The sequence below is a fragment of the Gossypium arboreum genome, chromosome 3, assembly GCF_025698485.1.
Source record: "Gossypium arboreum isolate Shixiya-1 chromosome 3, ASM2569848v2, whole genome shotgun sequence".
Taxonomy (NCBI): Eukaryota; Viridiplantae; Streptophyta; class Magnoliopsida; order Malvales; family Malvaceae; genus Gossypium; species Gossypium arboreum.
The window spans coordinates 114,946,789-114,954,433 of record NC_069072.1 but is presented as its reverse complement, the minus strand read 5'-3'; the positions used below and the strand labels follow the sequence as shown (position 1 = coordinate 114,954,433).

The following is a 7,645-nucleotide window of genomic DNA, read 5'->3' as shown; positions in this document are numbered from 1 at the left end:
CTTGGTCGAAAAGGCAAACTGAGTCCAACGTTTATTGGACCCTGGGAGATTACTAAGATAGTTGGACCGTTAGCCTACCACTTAGCACTGCCATCCGAATTAGAAATGATTCACGATGTCTTCCATGTATCTATGTTGTGTAGATATAGATTGGACCCATCTCATGTGATTTCACCCTGATAAATCATAATTTATACATATTTTTATCGCATGCTTAACATATTACTAGATGATTTCTCCTTAGATTTGGTGAATTCGATGCTCCTAATTCTTTAATACCATGTTTTATACTTAGGTGAGCATAAGAGAGTAAAAAGAGCGAGAAATAGGCTAAAAACGGAGAAAATGGACCCACATGGGAAATTAACATGGCCTGGACTTCCTTACACGGGTGTGTCACATGGCTGTGTCTCTTTGGTAGGATTGAAGCATGAATTACATGGGTAGACTACACGCCCGTGCCTATTCAACAGCCTTGACCATGGGCTAGAGTAATCGCACACGGGCATGTCCCTGTCGAGCCCAAGTATAGCCCTATTCAGAAAAGGCCAATTTTGAGGGCTCTTAGGCATTCTAAAGCCTATTTAAACACCTAAGGAGGCACTTAGGAAGGGGGACGGAGAGTAGGAGGCAAGGAATTACTCAAGGGAAGCCGATTGGTCCATTTCAGAAGCCAGATTCATCATCAAGACTGAAGATCTCCCTTCAATTTCCATTCAGGGGTTTTGGGTTTTCTTTATGTTTTGTATTCATTATTCTTCTGAGATGTTTTCTTCCATAATCATGAACTAAACCCCCTAAATACATAAGGGGAATGAAACCTAAGACAGATCTTGTTATTATTATCTGAATTGTATGATAAATATTTGACTTGTTCTTAACTATGTGTTCTGAATTCTTGTTTTAATATTCCAGGATATTGATTCGAGTTAACGCTCTTATTCAGAGGAGGAATAGACCCTGTCTAATAGTAAATTTGTCATAATTAAGCAGAGTTGATTGCACGCCTAGAGATAGGGTGACAAGATTTTGCCGGATTAGGGTGAAACCTAATAAGGGAATCCATAGATCAAGTTAATGTAATTCTAGGGTGTTAATTAGAAAGAGATTTTAATTATCAACCTAGGGTTAAACATTATTAGTCTCGAGAGAGATAATAATATAACTTAGGGATTTCTACAGATCAAGTCAAATGAATAAATCGTCTGATTCAGAGTCAAATAACAAGTGACGTTTAGGTGCATTTTCCTTGGGTATCGTCTTAATCAATCAAATTTTCCCAAAAGCTTTTCCCCAATTTCTCTTTGTGCATTCTTAGTTTAGTGATTAGTTTAGATAACCAAACCTCTTAATTTTTAGGCTAGATAATAAAAAGGAAGTAAATACTAGTACTCATGGTTCCTTTGGGTTCGATAATCCGGTCTTGCTAAAGCTATACTACTGTTCGATAGGTACACTTACCTTCATCGTGCTAATAGTTAGTTCCAAGAACGATTAATTATAAATATTTAAAACCTATCGTGAATATCACGTAACAAGTTTTTGACGCCCTTGCCGGGGAACTAGGATATTAGGAACACACGATTTTTATTACTTTAGCCATTTTACTTTTATTGCATTTTAATTTTTTTATTTTTTTTCTAATTCTTCATTTATTTTCTTCTAACAGGTTTTTCTAGTTTATGACTAGAAGAAACCTGTCAGGAATTACTGTTTGATAGTGAGATCAATCGCACAGTTCGCAGAAACTGGAGAGAAAAAAGGTGAAGCTTACGATACATAGAGGAAGAGCAAGAGGACGATACTTCTACCACAACCGAGGAGATAGCTGAAAACCAAGAAAATCTGCTACCTCCTGCGATTGCTATTAATCAAAATCCTGCTCCGTGCACTAAGTATGATTATGCTAAACCTTCTTTAACAGGAACTGAATCAAGCATAGTTAGACCTGCTGTAGCTGTAAATACTTTTGAACTGAAACCTAACACAATTCAAATGATACATCAATTTGTTCAGTTTGATGGTTTGCAGGACGAAGATCCCAATGCTCACTTGGCAAACTTTTTGGAACTATGTGATACATTTAAAATTAATGGCGTTTCTGATGACACCATTCACCTTCGGTTATTCCATTTTTCATTGAGAAATAAAGCTAAACAGTGGTTGAATTCGTTACCATGGGGGTCAATCACTACTTGGGAACAAATGACCGAAAAGTTTTTATTAAAATATTTTCCACCGGCTAAAACAGCTAAATTACGTAATGATATCTCTTCTTTTGTGTAGATGGATTTAGAAACACTCTACGATGCATGCGAGAGATACAAAGACCTCTTGAGAATATGCCCTCACCATGGGTTACCACTCTGGCTATAGGTTCAAACGTTTCATAATGGCCTGAATCATTCGACTCGACAAATGGTTGACGCAGTCACTGGCGGAACCATCAATAATAAGACACCTGAAGATGCTTATGAATTTATAGAAGAGATGTCACCGAATAATTATCAGTGGCAAGTCATGAGGACAAAGCCAACGAAAATAGCCGACGTTTATAACATCGATTCAGTCACCATGCTCTCTAATCAGGTAGAACTCTTGATAAAGAAAATTTATGGTTTTCTTAGTTCTTTACAGGTTCACCCAGTAATGCAGTGCCAAGCAAGTGGAGGTGGATCAAGCAATTCAGAATACCCACCCTATGGCCACAACATGGAGAACAAGCAGTTAAATTACATGGGTAATAATCCTCGATCTCAAAATAATCCTTATAGTAATACTTACAATGCAGGTTGGACGAACCACCCAAATTTCTCATGGGGAGGCCAAGGGAATCAGAGACCACCACCTCCAGGCTTCCAGCAACCACCCTACCAACAAGAGAAAAAGTCGAACCTTGAGCAGAAGCAAACAAAATTTGTCTCAGTGTTAGAAACCTGTTTCTAGAATACCGAGACAGCCCTTAAGAATCAGCAAGCGTTAATCCAAGGGCTCGAAACTCAGATAGGACAACTCACCAAACTGATTTCTGAACGACCACAAGGTAGTTTCCCGAGTAACATGGAATATAACCCAAGGGAACAACTCAATGTGATTACCACTCATGACAAGGAAGGGTTAGTTGCACCTAAACCAGAACCGAGGCAAGAAACTATGGTAAGTAAAGGTAAGGGTGAGGTGAACCACAATGACCAGAAAATGATAAGTAAAGAGTACAAACCACGGGTTCCATACCCCAATGCGACAAGGAAAGACCGTACAGATGAAAAATTTGGTAACTTTCTTAAACTATTAAAGAAATTTCATATTAACTTATCATTTATCGAAGCTCTCTCGCAGATGCCAAACGCAGTCAAATTTTTAAATGAGCTTCTAGCAAACAAACAAAAATTGGATGAGGTGTCGCATGTGGAGTTGAATGCAGTTTGCTCAGCCATATTACGGAATAAGCTACCCAAAAAATTGAAAGATCCAGGGAGTTTTACAATTTCTTGTTTAATTGGTAGTTTAGATGTTCATAATGCATTGGCTGACTTAGGGGCAAGCATTAATGTTATGCCTTATAAAATGTTTAAACAGCTAGGTCTTGGGAAACCCAAACAAACTAGGATGGGCATTCAATTGGCTGATAAAACCATTAAATTTCCTAGGGGTATCATTGAAGATGTTCTTGTTAAGATCGATAAATTTATATACCCAATAGACTTTGTTGTTCTAGACATGGAAGAGGATAGTAACGCACCTTTGATTTTAGGACGACCCTTTTTAGCGACTGCTAGAACCATTATTGATGTTGGTACAAGTGAACTTACACTTCGTGTGGGAGAAGAAACAATCACCTTCTAGCTCGTAATTTGAGTAACATATCAAGAATTGAAGGTGGTTGTATAAATCATTCTACTAGTACTGATCATGTGGTGAAACCCTCTGTGCAGGAAACAATTTCGAAGAATGAATATGAGTTGTGTTCAAACAACAACAAATGACCTATCTATAAAGAACAAAGGCTATAAATCGAGGAACTGGATGAATGGCAGACACATAGATCGAGGACACACGATAAACCAAAACATGCCATGACGAGTTCAATGACACACCAAATCAATTTAAGGTTGGAGACAAAGTACTACTAGATGCAGCAGACCCTCGCATTGCCACTTCTGAACCTAATGAAGAAATTCCTCTCATGGTACTCAATATTTTCCCATATGGTACAGTCGAGGTAATTCATCCCAAATTTGACACTTTTAAGGTAAACAATATTCGTCTTAAACCTTATATTGATAAAGTTGATAGTAGGGATGAGAAGTGTAAACTCCTCGAGCCACCATGATCATACACCGGAGAGGTAAAGTCAAGCTTAGACTATAAATAAGCTCTTCTCGGGAGGCAACCCGAGCACTAACAATAATGATTTATTTGAATTCTAGTTTTTCACATCTAACCTACTAAACTGAGTCTTGAAACACAGGGTTTTCCCATCCGCACGGCCAGGCACACGGGCGTGCCTACGGCCATGTGAAAAAAGAGCAAAAGTTTTCCCAAACACGAGATGCGATAAATTGCCACAGTCGTGCGACATGGCCGTGGGTGAAGCTGCCAAAACAACACGGGCGTAAGACACACCCATGCCTTGAAGCCGTGGTTGAAACTGAGAACTTAACACGGGCGTGCGACATGCCCATGTCATTCACCCGTGGTCGACACTGTCAAAACTAACACGGGCGTGGGCTATCATACACGGGCGTGGGAGAAGCGAACGAAGCAAGACACGGCCGTACCTACACGCCCAACCAACATGGGCATAATGTCAGACGTGCCCAAATTTAAAAAACGCGAAACACACGAGCAAAAATTAGGGCACACGGGCGTCCCCGTGGCCATGTGCCCAAAAATCTATATAAACCTCTCACTATTCATCATCTCCCTCCCTAAAAATCCCTAACCCTAGCCGCTGTAACTCCACATGCCCTACCTGCCACGCCCATGCGCCGCCCACAACACTATTTTCGATGACTCAAGCTTCTCTCTTTTGCGTATGTTTACTCTTTTCTCTCTATTTTCTTTAAATATTTTTCCTATTTCATGATTTCTCTGATCTGTTTGAGTATCTTAAGTGAATATTAATAGTAGAATAATAGAAATACTCATGCTTATCATTAAATAATATTTCTATTTTTCATACTACATTAATCCATTTTTCTTATTTCCATGGATTTTATGTTTACCCACATACATTCACGCAGTAGATTTTCCCGTCGTATTATTCTCATAGTCCTATTTTAATAACTTGATATAATTGTTTTAGTTGTTTTAGTTTTGTTCTCTTCATTTAGTACGCGAGTCTCATGAAATATTCCTAATTAGTTCATTTTTCCATGCTATTTTTGGGACGTATTGGTTGAACTTTGACTTTTCAATGTAGGTACAATGTCATCCTCACATGGTAAGAATACCGTTGTTCCCACCTCAAAGAAAAGGAAAGGAGCAGCGTTATCCTCGGGTCCTACAGCGGAGATTAGGCACCCGTTCCTCCAGTTTCCCTTGGGACCCCAAGAGGAACTATATTAGATATTACGAGCCCGACCCCTAGGTGTGGGCCGCTACATTGACTGGGTCCTGCTTGAATAGATTCATTTGGCTGACGCGGTTCGAGCCCTCCTGACGACTGACCCATGGGGGCTCTTCTTTGAGATCGTCGAGCCGACATATCTCAAGTTCACATTGGAACTCTGCTTGACGTTCCATCTTTAGACTGTCATGACCAACTTCCGCCTTGGTGGTCTAGTACGCCAAATGAACGTACTCGGTTTGGGATTGCACAAGGGTTATACACGGAGGAGTTCATGGACGACAATGAACTTGACACCTTCCACCGCCACATCCACTATGCCCCTTAAAATGCTGGAGGGACCTCGTCCCTGCCTCAGCTACCTACGATCCTAGCTGCTCCAAGGCATCGGCTCTCCTTCCATCCTTGAGGTACCTAGATGCCATCTTAGCTCACACTCTAATGGGACGACGAGAGAGCACCAACGTCGTTACCACCCACGACGCTTATTTCTTTTGGAGCATAGCGAACGGGCACGTCCTCGACCTCCCCTACTTCATCACCCTCGCCATTCGCCATCAGACAGAGCGACATAGGAGAGAGGTCATCTCTATCGGCCCTTATGTGACTTGACTGGCTCGGCACTTTGGGCTCCTCAACATAGCAACACAATCATCCTCCCTCACTCTCATCGGCCAGATGTCCCCACAGGGCATCTCTAGCATGCTAAGTATAAGGATGATCGAGAAACGACGTGGCACCTACCCTCCTTAGTACTACCTCCTCCTGCCCATAGGGGAGGAGGACCCAAAGGACATTACTGATGATGTCCCTCTACGTCATGAGGACCCACCATCTCAGCCACTACCCATCCATCGTCCAGTTCATGCGGCGACTTCATATTCTGACATCTCTGAGCGCCTTACATGATTTGAGCAGTAATGTTTTCAGTGCTTTGATCATATTGATACGACTCTACGTAAGATTTATCAGCACTTCCACATCTCATCGCCATCACCATCTCGCGAACCATCCGGCGATAACGATGCTTAAAAACTTTTTATTTATTATTTTTATTTTCACAATTATCTTCATTTATCTTATTTAAGTACTTTTTATTTCATTTTACTTTATTATTATTTTAATTCTAGTTTTTATAATTTTTATTAAATAATTTATAGTTTCGACTATTTCATTACGAGTAATTATACTTCCTTATATTTCCTAAAAAGTTCCTGATTCTATCACATTTATAAAGAGCTCCAAAGCTCATCATCGCATAGGAACTAAAAACTCCACTGGCAAAGGTTCTCCATGACTACCATGTCCTACTCGCCCACGACCATAGCTACCACTAGATATAATATTCTTTTGTCGTACGACTTATGGACTAATGAACCTCTACCACCATCGGAGTATCCTCCTCCACTCTCATCATTTTCTTGGCTGATTATTCTCCATAACTCCAAATCAAGGAGTTCATTCATCATTCAGGAAGTTTCACTTCTCTCCCTGTCTTATGATTATTTATCTATATTTTTTTCAATATATCTATCTTTGTACATTGAGGGCAATTTACATCTTAAGTATGGGGGTCTTTCATATCATCATTAGAAATCCCTGAATTTTGTCTTATTCTCATGTGAATCACTCATATCACTATTAGAATGAATTTTAATTAATTTATGATTTTTATTGATATGTCTTGAATTAAAACATAGGCATTTATGCATTGATTGTTTAAACTTTAAGACATTAGGGAATCAAGCATGATAAGTTGATTTTTGAAGAATTATAAACTTTTAGGTTGTTTCCCTAAGTTTAGGTATTATCATGAGTTGAAATTCACAAGTTTAAACATCAAAAAGCCATAATTTTTGTGAGATCTTGAGCCTTTAGAGCATATTTTATTTCTTTCATGCTCACTTTTATTATGAGTGCGTCAGTATTGATTTGTTATTCTAGAACTCGCTTGATTATGCATGTCAAGACCACACCATTTGATTTGATATGTCAAGATGATAAAGTCAATTAGGTTTAACCCACTCACTCTACAAAAGCCTACCTCCATAATTAACCCTTAGTGAACCCCTT

General features: G+C 39.5%; 1 non-coding gene across 1 annotated transcript; it reads right to left on the bottom strand.

Annotated features, from left to right (window-relative positions):
• Window positions 1-2,253: 2,253 nt before the first annotated feature.
• Window positions 2,254-2,360, bottom strand: LOC128290695 (small nucleolar RNA R71). The gene has a single exon (XR_008280483.1). It is a non-coding gene; the product is annotated as a small nucleolar RNA R71 (small nucleolar RNA).
• Window positions 2,361-7,645: the final 5,285 nt, after the last annotated feature.